The sequence below is a fragment of the Macaca thibetana genome, chromosome 18, assembly GCF_024542745.1.
Source record: "Macaca thibetana thibetana isolate TM-01 chromosome 18, ASM2454274v1, whole genome shotgun sequence".
NCBI lineage: Eukaryota > Metazoa > Chordata > Mammalia > Primates > Cercopithecidae > Macaca > Macaca thibetana.
In genome coordinates this window covers 19,038,577-19,058,196 of record NC_065595.1, presented here as the reverse complement: position 1 = coordinate 19,058,196, position 19,620 = coordinate 19,038,577, and the positions used below count along the sequence as shown (strand labels likewise).

Here is a 19,620-nt window from a genome sequence, read left to right as displayed (position 1 = left end):
ATGATATACACAAAATATAAAGGAAAAAAAACCTAAGTAAACTTCCAAACTGATTAGATTCATTACATATTCTCTCTTCTTTTTTTTTCCCTCCTTTTCTCCTCCTCCTTTCTTTTTCTCTCCCTCCCTCCCTCCTATTTTCATTCCTGATAATGTAGAACCAGAAGACACTATGACTATGTATATAGTGGAAGCCTTTGCCTCCCTAGTTAACTGAGGTTCATTTTACCTTATTTGAATATTCTTCCCACTGTCAGGTGGCGCTGCCTTCCATCATTCATGGGTAGAGAAAATGGAAAGTGAATGTCACTACTGACAGCAGAATCGCATGTTCAAAGTGTAGTGGAAGTTCTCATGGTTGCTGTATGATATTAAAAAAAAATAAGGAATTTAAAAGATACATTGTCAGGCATGACAAGATACCCCTACCTCCTGTCTTTTGTCTCTATCTTTCATTCTACAAAGTATTACAAAATTAATCTTGTTAAAGTACAGATCTAATAATGTCATAGTATCTTTCAACCAAGACACATTCCCTGCAGAATAAAGTAATGATTTCTTAGTCTGACATTCAGTGTCCACAAAGTGGTCTTAATTCATTTATCTAGCCCATCCTTCCACCATCTGCCTGTTGACATTTCCAGTTCATAATGACAGACCACCTCCAAATGTGGCTGGATTTCTTCTATATTCACGGCTTTATTTGTGGAATTCTCTTTGCCCAAAAGGCTTGTCTTCCTTATCTCCAAGTTCATACCAATTCCTGAAGACTCAAATAGTAGTTTACTGCCGCCTCAAACCTCCTCAATATCTCCAGAAACAAAAATCACCTCTGTCTTCCATGACTGCCACAGAACTATCTACATTTACAACTATAGCACAAGGGGGAAAATATCAAACCACAGAATGTTTATGAACTTTCATTATGTACATCACTCAAAGCAGCTCCAGAATTTCTTTATAGGAGAAGGTTAGGGAAGTGATGAAGGGTCATTTGCAGTTCAAGAGAAAAAAAAAACCCCTAAATTTGCCTTTGCCAGGACAAAAGTACCTATGCTTTGGTTATTTGGAGAAACTTGGTGGGTAAATGGTATAGAGAAAAAGCCTAAAGCCACTTCAAGTTCAGCCTTGTGGCATCACTACCTATACTAGAATGAGAGAAAGGGCTTTGCCTTACTTTTTAAGTTTCCAAGTAAGAGTTATTCAAATATATATAAACACATAGAGAAGAATTATCATAATGTTTACTAATGTTATAATAATGTATAGCCCATTTGTCATAAGAAACATTGCTACAACTGCCCCAAAGAGAATAGAAAAATATCTGCATGCTCTCTTTAGTGTCTCTTTTCTCGGGATTCCTTTGGATGACCTCTTGCCTCTTGGCCAACATGCTTCAGTTTTTGGAAGCTTTTCTGATTGGCCAGCTGACATCCAGGCCTTAAGAAAATATTCCGTTTGTGGCAGTGCCCCTTCTCTTGGGTTTGTGTTTCTCTGATTTTGTTCACATTGAAGAGCTTTGATCTCCTGAGCCAAGAACAGGATCCTAGCCTAAAGGACTGGTTCCTAAAGCTAAAGGGACTAAAATGATCTCTGATACGGGCAGTGTAGTCCATCACCAGGATTAGGGAGTATTCAAGAGAACTGCTGATGAAATGTCCGTAACACTGAAAAGTGAGCCATTGCCTGAAGTGTTGTCTCTGCACAACTCTCAGGTCATAGCAGGGATGACTTCTGGTTGGATATCAAAGATTTATAATCCCAGACATTTCTATCATATTCATGCATTGATTTAGTGTGCTTACAATACATATTTTTCAATATTTGCCAGATGTCCATCAAAAACACTACTGACAGTGTTCAGTCTGAGTTTGTGAGAGGAAAAAAATTTAAAAATTCAACCTAGTATGACAAAAGTAGAATGAGACTATCGGCTCATATATTTAGGAAGCATGATGAGTTTAACCTAAAGCATGTCAGTTCCAAGAAATAAAACTATGTCATTGGATCTCTCTCCATTTCTTGACATTTCTGAGTGGGGTCGCCATTGTTTAAAGCAGCACCTCTTTACTTTGTAAAAAAGATGCCTAGACAACTACCAACAATTCCAAGTATATATCCTGTTGTCCCGGCAACTCTAGAAAGAGAGATTTTTTCTTCCCCAATAGGACTAGCAGAGAAATCTAGAGAGTATTTTGATTGGCCTAGTTTGTTCATGTGAAATGGTCATTTTCTTCTCAGGGTGGACTCCAATTAACCAAGCCAGGACATGGCTTGATGGGTCATGTGACTATGCTGGCAGTAGGAGGTGGGTGAATCTGGAATGAAAAACCATTAGGAAAGAGGAATTCTGTCATTAAAAAAAAAATGGGGAAAGGATTTGAGGCAAGAAAAAATGACAATTGTACAAAGTAGGTATATGTTAACATATATATACAGACATACACTTTTCATTTATCTTGTGCATGTATTGGATTTTTGTCTTGTTTTCCTAGTTATTTTACCATTATTTATCTGGCCTTAGACAGTTACCCAGAGCTAATCAAACTGCAGGGTCTGAGAAAGCAGTCCTCACAAGAATGCCTTCACTTTTGACACCAATTATAAGTTTGGTGGGGTGGGGGAGCGGGGTGTTTGGTAATCCACTAGAACTTATAAACATCACTGAAAGCTGTTATCCTCATGGTTACTGTTTATTATGAGGAAATATGAGGAAATAGTTTAAAAACAGCCAAGAGACACACAGGCAGACAGTCCAGGAGGAGTCCCATTACCAGAAATCCTAGTTGTCCTCTCCTATGCAGCCAGGGACAGTGCTACCTCCTCCTGGCCATGATGTGACAATGTACATGGGATATGGCCAACCAAGGAAGCTCACTGGAGCCTTTGCTGACCAGAGGCTTTATTTGGCTAATCCCATACTCCCCAAATGACAGACACGTACTCAGTCCTTCCAGAGGTTGGAACTTAGTCTCCAGTTCTTCCATAGATGGGAACTGAAACACCCTGGCTCAAAGCCCCATCAAAAATAACATTGTTAATCTGTCCAGTGAACAAAGCCCTTAGGCAAAAAAAGATACTCCCATCAGACAGGACTTTTGAGGAACCCAGGGATCACCTTTCAGTAGCTGAGGACAAAGGCCAGACCTCTCTCTGGGTAAGGTTAATTCTTCACTACACAACAGAATTTTAAGTGTCAAATCCAGGCAATGCCAATTCACTTTAGTGAAATAGCTATTTCATTTATTTTCTTAAATTGCTAATGAAAAATAATATTTTAACAACTTCTCTACACAGGTCCCTAGTTATATGATGAATATTTCTTGCTTTACTTCAGTTTCACTGGTGTGTAAAGAATTAATGAGGCACAGCTCACAGATTGATGTTCATATTTATTAGTTTTTGTTCTTTTGCTAAACATGCCCTGTGTAATCTTTGATAATCGCTCAAGTTATTGAAAAAGGGTTTGCACAGCCTTGATATTATTTGCTTATTAATCTGTGACAAACCGTAAAATTATTTTCACCATGACTACCTCATGGAATTTGCTCACTCTATCTCTGATTCAAGTAGCAATGCACAATGCCAACAGCTTTTAAAAGTCTCTTTTTTGGGGGAACAGAACTATATGAGTATCATCTTTTTTTTTTTCATTAGAGATATACAAAAGGGACTGAAAATGTTCTTTAAAAATACAATCACTGATATGGTTTGGATCTGTGTCCCCACCAAATCTCATGTTGAATTGTAAGACCCAGTGTCGGAGGTGAGGCCTGGTGGGAATTGTGGGGTCAAGGGCGCAGATTCCTCATGGCTTGGTGCTGTCTTTGCTAATGTGAGTGAGTTCTCCCAAGATCTGGTTATTTAAAAGTGTGACATCTCTACCCGCCTACTTTCTCTCTTGCTCCTGCTTTCGCCATGTGACGTGCCTTCTCCCACTTTGCCATCTGTCGTGAGTGAATCTCCCTGAGACCTCTCCAGAAGCCAAGCAGGTGCCCGCTGTCCTGCTTCCTGTACACTCTGCAGAACCGTGAGCCAATTAAACCTATTTTCTTTATCAGTTACCCAGTCTCAGCTATTTCTTTATAGCAATGCAAGAATGGCCTAATAACATTCTTTAGCTTTGACTTGAGGAATTATGTCTCATGCCTATTCAGTACAGTCCTGCTGATACAAAACGCCAAATATCTGAGACTGGCCAGCAAAAGTCTTCTTGAGACAACAGGCTGAGGGGTCAAACTACATCTCCAAGTGATGATAAACTTCCACTAAAATTAAGAATTTGGCAGTGGCTTCAGAGTATACATCCTCAATTTGATCGAATCTGGCTGTATTTTGGTTACTACAAATTTTACCCTACCAGGGGCAAGTCTGCAGCACATCACATCAGTTTGTTTCACATAGGTTTAAAACCACAAGTTTAGGCTGCGCACGGTGGCTCAAGCCTGTAATCCCGGCACTTTGGGAGGCCGAGACGGGCGGATCACGAGGTCAGGAGATCGAGACCATCCTGGCTAACCCGGTGAAACCCCGTCTCTACTAAAAAATACAAAAACTAGCCGGGCGAGGTGGCGGGCGCCTGTAGTCCCAGCTACTCGGGAGGCTGAGGCAGGAGAATGGTGTGAACCCGGGAGGCGGAGCTTGCAGTGAGCTGAGATCCGGCCACTGCACTCCAGCCTGGGCGACAGAGCGAGACTCCGTCTCAGGAAAAAAAAAAAAAAAAAAAAAAAAAAAAAAAAACCACAAGTTTAGTAAAAACTGCCATTTAAATGGCAGTCTGGATTCATTCACTTAAGACAATCTGATGTATCAACCAAAAGAAAACAGTAAAACATTGCTCTCCAGAAGGTTCACCACTTATACCTCATTCTACTCTTCAGTGACTCTGTATTTTCATTTTAAAGGTTACTTTTTATTTCTTAGACTGTATTTTGAGACATTATAACCGCAGGATGATGACCATAGAAACCTTTGTGATATAAGATATGAAATCTCTGAGCCCAATAACGCGCTCTAGAGTTAGAGATTCTCATCAATGACCTGCTGGGCCAGAGTTGGCTCAAGATGATAAATATATGCTCCCAACTGTTTTCATACTTCTTCTATTTTCTCATAGTAAATATCCAACTTGTGTGCCACCTCATCATGAAGCATCCTCCTGGACAATGCTTTTCTAGAATTGAACGCATGCAGATGAAAAATTAGGAAGATTCTGGTGAAGAAATAATCCTTTCCTGCCTCTCTCCTAGCTCACTGTGGCTGCCAGTATTCTTTGGCTTGTGGACTCATCACTCTAATATCTGCCTCTGTTGGCACATTCTCCCTGTGCGTCTCCCTGTGTGGCTCTGTCTTCACATGGCTGTCTTATAATGACACCTGCCATTTATTCTCACTTCTGGAGGCCAGATGTCTGAAATCAAGGTGTCAGCAGAGCCAGCCTCCTCCAAGAGGCTTTGAGAAGGACTCTCCCAATAATTCTTTCTTGCCTCTCCAATTTCTGGAGGCTCGAGGCTCTCCTTGGCTCATAGTGGCATAACTCTCATCTCTGCCTACATCCTCACCTGGCCTCTCTCGTGTCTTCCACTCTTATTTTATAAGGAAATTCACTATTAGATTTGGGGCCCACCCTATAATCTTTTCTTTGGATCATTAATTTAATTATACCTGCAACAGGATCATATTTGTAAGGTCCAGGTGAACACTTTTGGGGAGCCACCACTGAGTCCACTACAACAAAAAATAACTAGCATCCAGAAAACATTATGAAATTATACAAATTAGTGAGATGAAGACAAAAACATAATTAAAAATCAGCCCCCTTACCCCCAGAAAGAAAACAAAGCAACCCTTAAACACATAGTTTACAGAAGGCATTTCACACAATCCATACAAATATGGAAAGAAGGTCAACCTCATTAGCAGTTTCCCTATCACAGCTTTTCACAGTCTATGGTAAGTGACTCCTTATTCACCCGATTCTCCTCTAGACTGTAAGTTTCACACCTGTCATTTTCACACTTGCATCACCTCCACCTGGTACATAGTCTGGACATCATTATGTTGTCCATTGGATAATCAGATTATTTCAACGGATAATCCCCTACCCTCCCAGCAGTTTTGATGATAAAAGGAAAGCAAAGAATAGGCAAACTCAGGAAGAAACTTGCAGAGGTTAGTATCTGAGCATCTAAGATAAGCATGAGGGTTGGCAGGAAGGGGAGGCTTACTGGAGTGGAGAAGATACAGGGCACAATGATAAAAATCCATTATGTAACATTTTTCTGTGGTTACCCTGACTCACAGGACAATATTCTCTGCACACAGTGCAGCCGCCCAAGTGTGGAGCAAAGAAAACATCTTCTCTCTCAGTGTTCCAAGTCTGCCCTTCCTTGTCTGAAACTGTCCCACTTTGTGACAGCAATCCTCCACTGCCCCTGATGCTTTAGGTCTACACACAACTTGGAGTCAGACAACTTGGGTTCATGTCTTGGTTCTGCAACTGGCTAAAACCCAATATGTGCAGATCACTGTAAAAATGAAGGCTACATGGGACAATCTCTAAGGTTACCCACAATTCTGACATTCTATATAGATGCTTACCTATCCCCTCAAAAGTTAAGGCCTGGGAAACATGTATCTGAAGTTCCAAAAGTCACCAGCAGATGGCCCACATTCTCAGTATTGGCTTAGATCCAAATAAGGGGTGTGTGTGTGTGTGTGTGTGTGTGTGTGTGTGTGTGTGTGTGTTGTGTCTGTGTGTGTGTATCAGTTTCAGATTCAAATCATGACATTTGATATTCAGAATTAAATAATGAGGTGAAGGTGCCTCATTCTCAGAAAATGTTTAGGCAGCCCTCACAATAACTCCATACTCCCTACTCTACAGTTAAGGAAGTCTTGGTGCAGAGGGATTATGAAATTCAGGTTTCCCCAGAAAGTAAAGACCAGCCTGGGCAACATAGGGAGACTTCTGTCTCTACAAATAATATGAAAAGGAGCATATGCCTGGGTCCCAGCTACTAGGGAGGCTGAGGTGGGAGGATGGCTTGAGCCTGGAACTGCTGCACTCCCGCCGGGGTGACAGAGCAAGATCCTGTCAGAAGAAAGAAAAAGAAAGAATGAGGAGAAATAAGGAAGGAAGGAAGGAAGGAAGGAAGGAAGGGAGGAAGGAAGGAAGGAAGGAAGGAAAAGAAAGAAAATAAATTTAGGCTTCAGAGCTACTCAGTGTTTAAGTCAGGATTTGAAACTAATATTCTAACATATTAGAGAGTTTCTTTACCTCCAATATACTATACCCCTTCTCTTAGACAACATTTAAATAAATATCTCATCTTAAAAACCATAACTTAATATGACTTGCTTTTAATAGATATTTAAAATAGAAACAATTTGCCTTTTTAGAGCTAATTCTCATTACACTATGTAACATTTTTTCATCCATATGTTATCTTGGTATTACCCTACCTGCCACCTCACCACCATCTCCACCATACACACTGCTTAAATATAAAGGGAAAGGAATCACACAAGGTGTGACTAACAGATTAGTGCTGATACTCTCCTTGATACTCTCCTGTCTCTTCTTTAGAAGTTTCTTGTAGTCTATACCAGAATCTCATTGATATAGTATATTACTACGGAATAGCACTTAAATTACCCTAAAGTGGATGTTCCAATAGATGATGAGATATAATAAACTTGATTTTTAAAAATCAAGTTTTTAAAAAAATTTTTTTAAAAATGCTATTTTTTAGAGTAGTTCATAACAAAAATGAAAGGTTGGTACAGGGATATCTCATCTATCCCCAACCCTCCTGCATGTACACCTTCCCCCATTATCAACATCCCCAACCAAAGCGCTAGATTTGTTACAACTGATGCATCTACACTGACATATCACAATTACCCAAAGTCCATGGTTTACATTAGGGTTCCCTCATGGTGTTGTACATTCTATGGGTCTGGACAAATGTATAATGACATGTATGCACCAGTCTAGCATCATACAGAGTATTTTCACTGCCCTGAAAATCCTTGTTCTCAGCCTATTCATCTTTCCTTTCCACCAACCCGACAACCACTGATCTTTTTACCTGCTCCACAGTTGTGCCTTTTCCAGGATGTCATATAGTTAGAATCATACAGTATCTAGTCTTTTCAGGTTGACTTCTTTCATTTAGTAATATGCATTATTAAGTTTCCTCTGTATATTTTTATGGCTTGGTAGCTCATTTCTTTTTAACACTAAATAACATTTGATTGTTTGGGTGTATCACAGTTTATTCATTCACGTACTGAAGGACACCTTGGTTGCTTCCAAGTTTTGTCAATTATGAATAAAGCTGCTATAAACATTGATGTGCAGGTTTTTGTGTGGACACGTTTTCAACTTCTTGGAGTAAACACCAAGCAGTATGATTATTGGATCTTATGGCAAGAGTATGATAGTTTTGTAAGAAACCGCCAAACTGTTTTCAAAAGTGACTGTGTCATTTTGCATTTCCAGTAATGAATAAGAGTTCTTGTTGCTCCACATCCACGCCAACATTTGATGTTGTCAGTGTTTTCAATTTTACCATTCTAATAGGCCATATCTTATTGTTGCTTTAATTTGCATTTCCCTGATGACATGTGATGTGAAGCAATTTTTCTTCTTATTATTTTTTTTTGCCATATGTGTATCTTCTTTGGTGAGGTATTTTTTTAACATCTTTGGATCATTTTTTAAGCAGGTTGTTTGTTTTCTTATTGTTGAGTTTTAAGACTACTGAGTATATTTTGGATACAGTCCTTCATTAGATATGTTTTCTCAAACATTTTCTCCAAGTCTGTGTATTGTCCTTTCATTCTCTTGACAGTGTCTTTTGCAAAACAAAAAATGTCAATTTTAATGAAATCTTGCTGACCAATTCTTTCATTCATGGGTTGTGCCTTTGATGTCATGTCTATAAGTTACTGCCAAAATCAGGGTCATCTAGGTTTTGTCCAATGTTATCTCCTGGGATTTTTATAGTTTTGCATTTTACATTTAGGTCTGCAATCAATTTTGAGTTAACTTTCGTCAGGGGTTTAAGTTCTGTGTTTACATTCTTTTTTGGTTTTTTTTTTTGCTTATGGATATATTGTTTTTTTCAGCACTATTTGTTGAAAAGACTATGTTTGCTTCACTGCATCACGTTTGTTTCTTTGTCAAAGAACAGGTGACCATATACATGTAACCACTAGGCATGTTAGCTGTAAATTTCATGTAGATATCCTTTAGCAAGTTGATGAGTTCTCTTTTATTTGCAATATACTGATTTTACCATAAATGAGTGTTAGATTTTGTCAAATGCTTTCTTGTGTCTATTGATATGATCATGTGATTGAGCTTCTTTAAGCTATTGATGTGAAAGGTTATATTAATTTTCTAATGTTAAACCAGCTTTGCACACCTGAGATAAATTTTACTCATAGTATATACTGTTTTTTTATACATTGTTGAATTCTGTTTGCTAATAATTTGTTGAGGATTTGGCATGTATATGCATGAGAGATAGTGGTCTGTAGTGTTATTTTATTGTAATACCTTTGTCTTTGTCTGTTTTGGTATCAGGGTGATGCTGGCCTAATATAATGAGTTAGGAAGTATTAACACTGCTTCTGTCTTCTCAGAGATTGTAGAGCACTGATAGATTTTCTTCCTGAAATGTTTGGTGGAATTCACCATTGAGCATGTGGGGTCCTGTTGCTTTCCATTTTGAAAGGTTATTAATTATTGATTCAATTTCTTTAACAGATGTAGGCCTATTCATATTGCCTATTTCCTCTTGTCTGAATTTTGGCACACTGTGTCATTCAAGAACTCTTTCCATTTTATCTAGGTTATCAAATTTCTGGGCACAGAGTAGCTCATAATATTCCTTTATTATCCATTTAACATCCATGGGATCCGTAGTAATGACCCATTTCACTTTTCATTTTTTATACTAGTAATGTGTGTCTTCTCTCTCCTTTTCCTAGTTAGCCTCATTAGAGTCTTATTGATTTTACTGACATTCAAATAATCAGCTTTGGTTTTATTTTCTCTCTTGATTTCCTGTTTTCAATTTGATTGATTTCTGATGTACTATTAATTATTTCTTTCCTTCTGCATACTTTGAATTTAATTTGTTCTTCTTTTTCTGGTTTCCTAACACGGAAGCTTAAATTATTTATTTTACATCTTTCTTCTTTTGTAATATAAGTGTTCGATGCTATAAACTTCCCTCTGATTGCTGCTTTTGCTACATTCCACAATTTTTGGTAAGTTATACTTTCACTTGTATTAGTTAAAAATATTTTTAACTAATAAAATATTTAAAAATTTCTCTTGATACAAACTTTGGTCCTGGTCCTTTTTGGAGTCACAGATTAGATTCTTGAGAATCTGACAAACCCACAGAATTCAATAATCCTTAAACAAGGCCACAGCAGCAACAAGACCACAGCAGCAAAACACACTTACTATAGTTTCAGGGGGTTCATCGGTTATAGCTTTAAACATCCTCCTCTAGAGTTTATTGACCATTAAACACTTCCATATACGTCTGAGATAACATACTTTTACCGGAGTATATTATAGACAAAAATATTGGATTGTCTGGGTATTTGGAAACTTTCTTCACACCCTTTTATTGTGGTTATTACATTGCTCTCCCTTCTTTAATTCTTAGATCTTGTAGAGGTTTTTTTTCTTCTTCTTCTTTTGAGATGGAGTCTCGCTCCACGCCATTCTCCTGCCTTAGCCTCCAGAGTAGCTGGGACTACAGGCACCCACCACCACGTCCAGCTAATTTTTTTGTATTTTTAGTAGAAACGGGGTTTCCCTGTTTTAGTCAGGATGGTCTCGATCTCCTGACCTCGTGATCCGCCTGTCTCAGCCTCCCAAAGTGCTGGAATTACAGGCATGAGCCACTGCACCCGGCTTAGAGGTCCTTTTAAGTTGAGCCTAGTAACTTCTATTTTCCTCAAGAAAAATCAAAGGCCACATTTGTTGGAATCACTGCTATCTGTACAAATATGCTCCACAGGAAGTGGAACCCAAAGGGAAAAGAAAAAGAGACATTTTGTTTGAATTTTATTGATTGATTGATTGGAGACAGAGTCTCATTCTCTCACCCAGGCTGGAGTGTAGCGGCATGATCACAGCTTACTGCAACCTCCGCCTCTCGGGTTCAAGCAATTCTTGTGCCTCAGCCTCCTGAGTAGCTGGGATTACAAGCATGCGCCACCACGCCCAGCTAATTTTTGTATTTTTAGTAGGAATTGGATTTTACCATGTTGGTCAGGTTGGTCTTGAACTCTTGACCTCCAATGATCCACCCGCCTCGGCCTCCCAAAGTGCTGGGATTACAGGTGTGAGACACCGTGCCTGGCCTGAAGAGACATTTTAAAACTCCAACATATACTAGCTAACAAAATCTACTTCAACACCATAACATTGGAGCACAGATAAGGTTGAAAAACCACTAGTTTCTAAGGCTTCCTTATTTTGAGACCTACCTTATTCTTTGCTTATAATAACAGACGGCCTGTTTACTTACAACAACAAGAATAATAAAACCAATTCATAATGTTGATCTGAAGAGCACCCTGTCTGAAAGGTGATTCCTACCAGAGCTCCACGTTTTTGTTTTTTAAATTTTACACTGCGTCAGTTCCATATTGAGGAAAATACACTGGAATTCTCTTATTTATCTTTTCTTTGTAAGCTGACGATAACAGAAGCCTAAAGATACTTATCAACCAGGTAACTTTTTAAAAGTCCTAATGCTAAGGATGAAGTTTTGAGTTGTTTTATTCAATGACTATATATAATATATAGTCAGGTCTTGTTTCACTTGGAGAAAGTTTGTAATATTGAAAAGAATATCTAAGGACACAGATATACCTATGTAAAACTTCTCAGTTCAATTGCCCCATGTGCTTAAAAAATAGGAGATTAAGTTGCTAGGTTTTTATTGAATAAAAAATGCATTTTTCCTTCTTCATCTTCTTCCACTAAAAACAGGATTTCTCTAAGCAATGGTTATCATAATATGGGTGAACACATCTGTGCTTCATAGCTTATGACACCCCAGAGCGTGTTTATCTCCACTCTGCTTTTATGGCTCATAGCACTCCAGGGTGCAGCAAGCTCTTAATGGCTCCAGAAAGCACCGACAGTAATTTTTTGCCACTTAAGACAGTTACTATAACAGGTGGTGATTACAAGTTGGATAGCATTTTGTTCTTTCTCTACATTGCTTACCCCAGATCATTTAATAATTGTATGTAGTATCTCAGTCTTAGGAGATGTACTTTCTGACCAGAATGATGATGATTTTTATAAAAGTGAATATACCTAAATGTTCATAATTCACATTCAAATGTCATCATTCACTAAATGCAGGTCAGATAACAAGAGCTAATGACAAAGTCATGAAAAGCAATACTTCTTTCAAGATCTCAGTGAAAATGATAAAGGTGAATAATATGTAAAAGAACCAAAAAGCATTCTTAAAATAAAAACACCCACTCAAATTAGTATTTGAGATTGACAGCAAGACAGATTATTTCTTTCATGTTTTAATTTTATTGTATAACTCTGTAAGACAACTTTAACGGACCACCTTGTGAGAATCTGTTATATAAAATTATATTTTACTATGTTATAGACTTAAGCAGGTATAATTATTATCTAGGCAGCAGTTCTAATATAACAGTAATGGAGCAGTAGTCTAATATAATAGCATCTTATATAATAGAAAGAATAATTATATATGATATTGATTTAGGTTGGATTGTCAAATTCTTTCTGTGAAAATGCGGGTGTTTCTAAGGCACTGGAGATAACCAACTTGAAATCTTGAAACCTTAGTAATTCAATCTTCAAGTTATTTTTTAAAAAATGTTTTTCTAACTTCTAACTTAAAAGATATCCAACTTTTCCAGAATCTCTGTTTCTTCTTTTATAGTAATTAAACTAAATTTTAAAAACTTTACATTACTTAAGCTAAAAAACATTTATTTCAACAAATGTGCAGCCTGCATGTTTGCTATCATTTATAAGCACATATTGATGAATAATAAACATAAATTCGATTATAATGGGAATATTTTGAACATATTAAAACCTTGAAACTTAAACAGCGATTGAGCCCAAATGCTCAGTTTTTCAGTCACTTTCTTATTTCTCATAGTGCATACTTTAAGAATGTGAACAGCTCTAATAGTGGTGAATTTCCAATATGATAGGCAGGATTTGCAGAGTCAGCTCATTGGCCAGGTAAGAGCTGATTACGGTAAAGAGTCATCAAAAACCAGGGCACTGTTATACTTTTCTAATTCACTATAGCACCAAGTATAGTACTGGACATGTATTCATAGTAAATATGTAATTATTAGTCTGATCGGTGTAGGGATTAGTTGAATGATGGAAACTGGTTGAGAAGATGTTGCAAATAAATGCATATCTACAAATGAAGAGTAAATTTTACCATTTTAAATCATCATATTCAGATGGCTGGGAGGAAAAAATTGTCCTTGGAATCTATGCCATCTCTAGAGATTTAAATGACAAAGAAGTAAAAGTAGCAAAATAGGGAAACAGTGAGCAGTCAGAGAGCAGAGTGTGATTAACTCATATTTAGAAACAATTTTATGGAAGGATCCCAGAATAATAATACATATTTTTATATTGACCAACCTATGTTCTTTATCTAATTCAGAGGTTAAACAAGAATTAAGAATGTGAACATCTTTACAAAAAGAAACAAAAAGAGCATTGTTGCCAATCAACTAAAGTAGGAATTTCTTGGCAGCTTTAGAGTACTTTAGAATTGAAACAATGTTGAGGCGGCCTATGCAAATCCTTTGCATAGGTAACTATTTCTCATATTTAATTTTTATGTAGTTTAGCCTAGTGTGGTGGTACACACCTGTAGTCTCAGCTTCTCAGGAGGCTGAGACAGGGGTATTGCTTGAGACTAGGAGTTTGAGGTTGCAGTGACCTATGATTGCACCACCCACTTCAGCCTGAGCGACAGAGCAAGACCCCATCTCTCTCTCAAAATAAATAATAAATAAATAAATAAATAACATAGTTATCTTTCTCCGTGAGCTTTAACTCTTCCCACCCCAATCTTTTTCATCTTTCCTGGACGTGGATGCAAATGCTCCCTTATTTGATATATATTACATTTCAAAAGTAAGTCAGCAGCAAAGGAAGAAACAAGTGAACTGAACAAATGCACAATGCTTGGACCCACAGACTACTCCTATAAGGAGAAAAGTAGAAAGTTGGCGTTAGAAAGAAAGGGAAAAATGCAAACTGATTCAGAAGGCTGAAAGGAATGATAGGTTTTCCACTTTGCTGACCTAGAATCTGAGTGGTGGTTAGAGTGATCACTGACCTGTGACTCTGACCCAGCAGGTACACAACCTGGATGTGAGCGGGGGCTTGTGGCCAGGATTTCACGCAGGCTTACAATAGCATAGGCATTCCGAGACCTCAGGCAAAACCTTTTCCTTTCCCCAAGAATTTAATATCTGAGCACACTGTCAAGTGGTTATCTGCAAGTGATATAAGAATGGAATAAAGTTCTCATTACGAATTTGTCTGAACTGATTTTTCCAGAAAAATGCACAAGAGAGTTTCTCAATAGTACCAAGCCATATACATGCTATGTATAAATACAGCGCGAGTCGCTTAGTGGCACTTTTGCTACAGCATTTCCCCTTTATGATCAATAAATTTCATAGAACTGGGTATTTATACTTAAGGGACTTTTTCCAGTGAGAAAAAATCTATTCTTATCAGCCTCTTTATGTATGTACATAAAGAGAGATGTTTGTGAGTCTATAAAAAGTACCCTTGATCTTGTTTGATAGACTGCGCCTTCCTCATTGTGAATAGGCTTTCGAGTGGGTGACTTTGTATTTGCAAATGAATGGCAACATGTGCCAAATCCCCTCCCCAGCTACAAATGTAACAGGATGAGAATTTCATTTCTGGAAGATTTCAAAACAGGTCAGTTCTCATTTACTCCTCAGCGGGTGCTGCTGAAAAACTAGAAAAAAAAAGGAAGACGTGGCCATTAAACACAGGAGACAAAACAATATGTACATCAATCAATGCTTAGAAATAGGCTTTGAATGTTATTTATTACCCGTTTTCATCAAATATGCATCACTGTAATGATCGGCATATTATGAAGACAGGCATTTTAGAGACAAATTATATGATGAACTAAAAAAGATTGCCATTTTCTTGGCAAGGAAGGGTAGTTTAATTTTTAAAAATCATATAATTGTTATGGAAAGAATCAGTATAAATCAAACAGAGAGAAAAGATTTTTATCAGTCATGGCAACCTTCTCCAACTTTCCACACAAAACCATATAAAGACACATAATAAAGTTAAATTTTAGACTATTACAGTCAAAAGCATGCTTTATGACTGAAGCTTTGCTCTATTTACTTGGTTGATATTGGTGTGAATGGATTAAAAACACCCATAGGGAAGAAGCTCTCTACCATGTTTTCTGATGTTTTTATAGGATGGCACCTGGAGGGCTGCAGTATTTCTTGAAAAGTCAATACAGAAATCTAGTGCAGGTTTGTCTCTTCCTTTATTAGATAAATTGACAGGTGAGAGGAACCCTCTGGTTGTCTGACACCAGTACAAGTCATTTTAACAAATAATTCTCACTAGAGGCAGCCACAGGCAGCATCGCCTGAAATTCTCAGTGCCACTTACCAGTGATGCTACGCCTCTGTCCATTTAAGTTTTTAAATTAAAACCTCACAATTTGTTCAGTATCTTGTGTTCTCCAGGCATCCTTTCCTGAGCTCAATGTTTTATATGGCAAATTACAACCCTCTGCATGGGCCAAGTGTGTGATCCTGTTCAGAGTACTGTTATTGATGTGCAGTTTGTTCTATTAGCTAACGGCTAGAACTGATTGTTAAGAATTAATGGATTCTGTGCTCTGGATTTGGGACTTTATACTTTTGCTCAATAATGGGGTGTCTGACCTTTGAGTGTGCAGACAGTATTCAGACGGAAAACAGGAAGACGCCTGCATCTGGAATACACTGGAACAGCTATCACAAGTTCAAATGGGTCGCTTTTGGGGGAGGAGGGGAACAAATGGAAGAAATTATAGGACTGACCTATAACCAAAAAAAGCCAAATAGAAAATCAGCACTGGAACATCGAGTGCTACAAAGGAAGTGTTACAAAGGAAGTGTTACAAAGGGACCAGAGAATAGGAGAGAAATAAGAACCAAGGACTCATTCAGAAGATGTCAGGCTTTTAAAAATGTCATAGTGTACATATGTGAAATAAGCAAGCATAGGACTCTAGGCAAATACAAAGTAAGTTGTCCTATTTGGTTATTTTTATTTAGTAGACATACTTTTTTTTTTTTTTTTTTTGAGATGGAGTCTCGCTCTGTCGCCCAGGCTGGAGTGCAGTGGCCGGATCTCAGCTCACTGCAAGCTCCGCCTCCCGGGTTTATGCCATTCTCCTGCCTCAGCCTCCCGAGTAGCTGGGACTACAGGCGCCCGCCACCTCGCCTGGCTAGTTTTTTGTATTTTTTTAGTAGAGACGGGGTTTCACTGTGTTAGCCAGGATGGTCTCGATCTCCTGACCTCGTGATCCGCCCGTCTCGGACTCCCAAAGTGCTGGGATTACAGGCGTGAGCCACCGCGCCCGGCCCATACTTTTTTATTATTTTGTAATTCTAGATATTTTGATTCCTTAAGTGTCTTATGCTTATAGTAAGGATTATTTGTCAATGAATGACCCATGGACTCCTCCAGGACCTATTTGCTCATCCTGTGATGCCCTCACTGTCTATTCTCATCAAAACTTTCTTGTTACTTAATTCAGCCTTCTATGAAGCCCAAAGTCAACTGGAAAGATTGCTCAAATGGGGCCATTTAGGTAACTTCCATGTAGAGGCAGTCTGCCAGAATATGAGAGAATAAGCCAAAATACAAGACCTTAAAAAAGGAGAAGAAACATGATTCTTGGTTTTGGGGGAAAGGAGAGTCTCTTCTCCTTAAAAAAAAAAAAGAGAGAAAGATGGTGAAAGTGTGATAAAGGAAAAGACATTGAACTGCTCAGAAGGTTGAAGGGAGATCAATATAAAATGAACAGACCCTATTCATAAATTGGCCATAGGGCTCAGAGGGTTTGTAGCAATTCTCTTAATACGCATACATTTCAAGTACTCCTGAGACATGGAATTATTGAGCACACATCTAAGAAATGACATGGGTAAGTATATATTGTGAATTACAGGTACAGGGAAGTCACTGCGGAGTTATATATGAGGCAACTAGAATAGTCAGGACCCCTAATTTACTTCTACCCCAAAAAAGTCAAATGCAGAGTACACACAGCCAGCCTTTTCTTCCCAGGTGAAACTCTAAAGGCTATTTTCTAAAGGAATTATAACCAATGTTGGGGGCAAAGGATTCCTGTGGCAAGTGTCCTCTCCGCTTCATCTCCCCTCTCCTGCTAAAAACCAAAATGCTATTGATGCTGGCATTGAGTTGGGGAATGGGGTCTGCAGCCACCCGCTGGATCCTGTAACTCTACCTGGCAAAGCGGCCATACACAGAGCTCCTTAGAGAAAATGTCTAGAAAAGTGTTTTACAGCAGCATAGAAAAGCCACATCTTTCTTAAGTATGGATAAAGAAATAGAAAATGCCAGGTAGGTGAAAAGAACCAGCAGCATATAAAAGAAAGCCAAATAGACAAACATTTCAATGGCCTTAGGAAAAGTTCAGAAAACAGACACGAACTTTGAAAACTACAAGTGTGTTTGGAATGATCACAAAAAGTGTCACAAAACAAAAACAAAGTTATGAACAAGGAACACTGAAGGAGGGAATAAAAAGTCTGAGAGGCTACAGATGTTACTGTATAATTAAAGAGAGACAGAAAAATAAGGTTGAGGACAATCAAGGGTGGATACTACAATCATAACAGAAAAGAATTGCCCAGAGCTGAAGGACTCATGTTCTGACTGAATGTCCATCAAAACAGAGCCAGTGAAGTCCAAGGAGTCAACCCATACATTTTGCAGTAGAAGGATGTAAAAATCCATGGCTGGAAGACTCCATGAACAAAAAAAGGAACTCAATAGAAGATGTGAGAGAGAGAGAGCAGAAGGAGGGTATTTGAAAGATAAATAATACAGAGTAGGGGAACCTTTAATAAAAACTTAAATGTTGGAGCTGGGAACGGTGGCTCACACCTGTAATCTCAACACTTTGGGAGGCCGAGGTGGGCGGTCACCTGAGGTCAGGAGTTCGAGACCAGCCTGTCCAACATGGTGAAACCCCTTCTCTACTAAAAATACGAACAAAATTAGCCAGGCATGGTGGCACTCGGCTACTAGGGAGGCTAAGGCAGGAGAATCACTTGAACCTGGGAGGTGGAGGTTGCAGTAAGCCAAGATCGTGCCACTGCACCACAGCCTGGGTGACAAGAGTGAAAGTTCATCTCAAAAAAAAAAAAAAAAAAAAAATATTGAGCAAATATCCAGAGAGGGTCTGTTCTCTGTATGAATTTGGTGACAGCTAATTGTTTAATATTCCCATTTATTCTCTAAAAATTTTTTAAGGTACTTCAGAGAAAAACAGTGGATTTCCAGACAGGAAAGATGCAAACCTGGGAAGAAACATGCTTCAAGGTCTAGTTTGTCCAGGACGATGTTACTGGGGCTGGCAGAAAGTGGCAGAGGGCAACAAAAAGAAAGTGGCAGGGGCTCAGAAGATGTAGTGCTCCGAAATCATCTGCAAAATATAATTTCTAAAAGACAAAAGAAAGACACCTGAGAAGCCCAGGCCTCAACTATTGGAGGGTCTGACAGTGGAGAAAGAGTGGCTGTGCAGAGCTTCTGTATTTGAATTTTTCACTGTAGCAGTGAGGAGGAGCCTTTGAGCTGTGAGGATAAAAAGCCACCCTGTCCAATGTCCATTCTTCTCCCATAGTTCAATAAAATCTAGGATATAATTAATAGAACAGAATATATTTTGTCTCCATACAAAAAATGTAAAAAAGTGGAGACAGTATGTCTGGAAGGATAATAAAAACATGCCTGAAAAAAGGTTGCCACAACATAGATAAAAATTACAACTTAATATCTTTAAGGAACTAAAGTGAATATAATACAATAGCAATATGAAGGAAGAAACACAAACAGAAACTAAAGAATTATGAGAAGAGCTGATCAGACAATAGAGGAATTGAGAAACTTAGGGAAAGAAATAAAAAATACAAAAAGAGAAAAATATTTTAGGAATAACCAAATTTTGAAAGAATAGAAACACAGAAACTGTGGAAAGTGGAATAAGGCATATAAGGAAGGAAATGAGAAACTCAAATAAAGTAAGGTATGAAAAGGGACAAAAGGGATAACAAAGAGATACAAAAGATACATATATATATATAGAGAGAGAGAGAGACAGAGAGAGAGAGAAAAAAAAACAGAGAGAGAGAGAGAGAGAGAGAGAGGATTCCCCAGAGAATTAAAAAAAATTTAAAGTAATAATTAATAAAACTCTTACTGAAGTTAAAAGAAGATTTGAATCCACATAA

General features: G+C 38.1%; 1 long non-coding RNA gene across 2 annotated transcripts in view; it reads right to left on the bottom strand.

The window, feature by feature from the left end:
* Positions 1 to 234: 234 nt before the first annotated feature.
* The window catches only part of LOC126941391 (uncharacterized), a 174,119-nt gene continuing 154,733 nt past the window's right edge, over positions 235 to 19,620 (bottom strand). For both annotated transcript variants that reach the window (XR_007721287.1, XR_007721288.1), the window contains exons 8-9: positions 14,415 to 14,574; positions 235 to 361 (exon numbers count right to left, since the gene is read on the bottom strand). This is a non-coding gene — a long non-coding RNA (uncharacterized LOC126941391). The remainder of the gene's footprint in view (positions 362 to 14,414; positions 14,575 to 19,620) is intronic.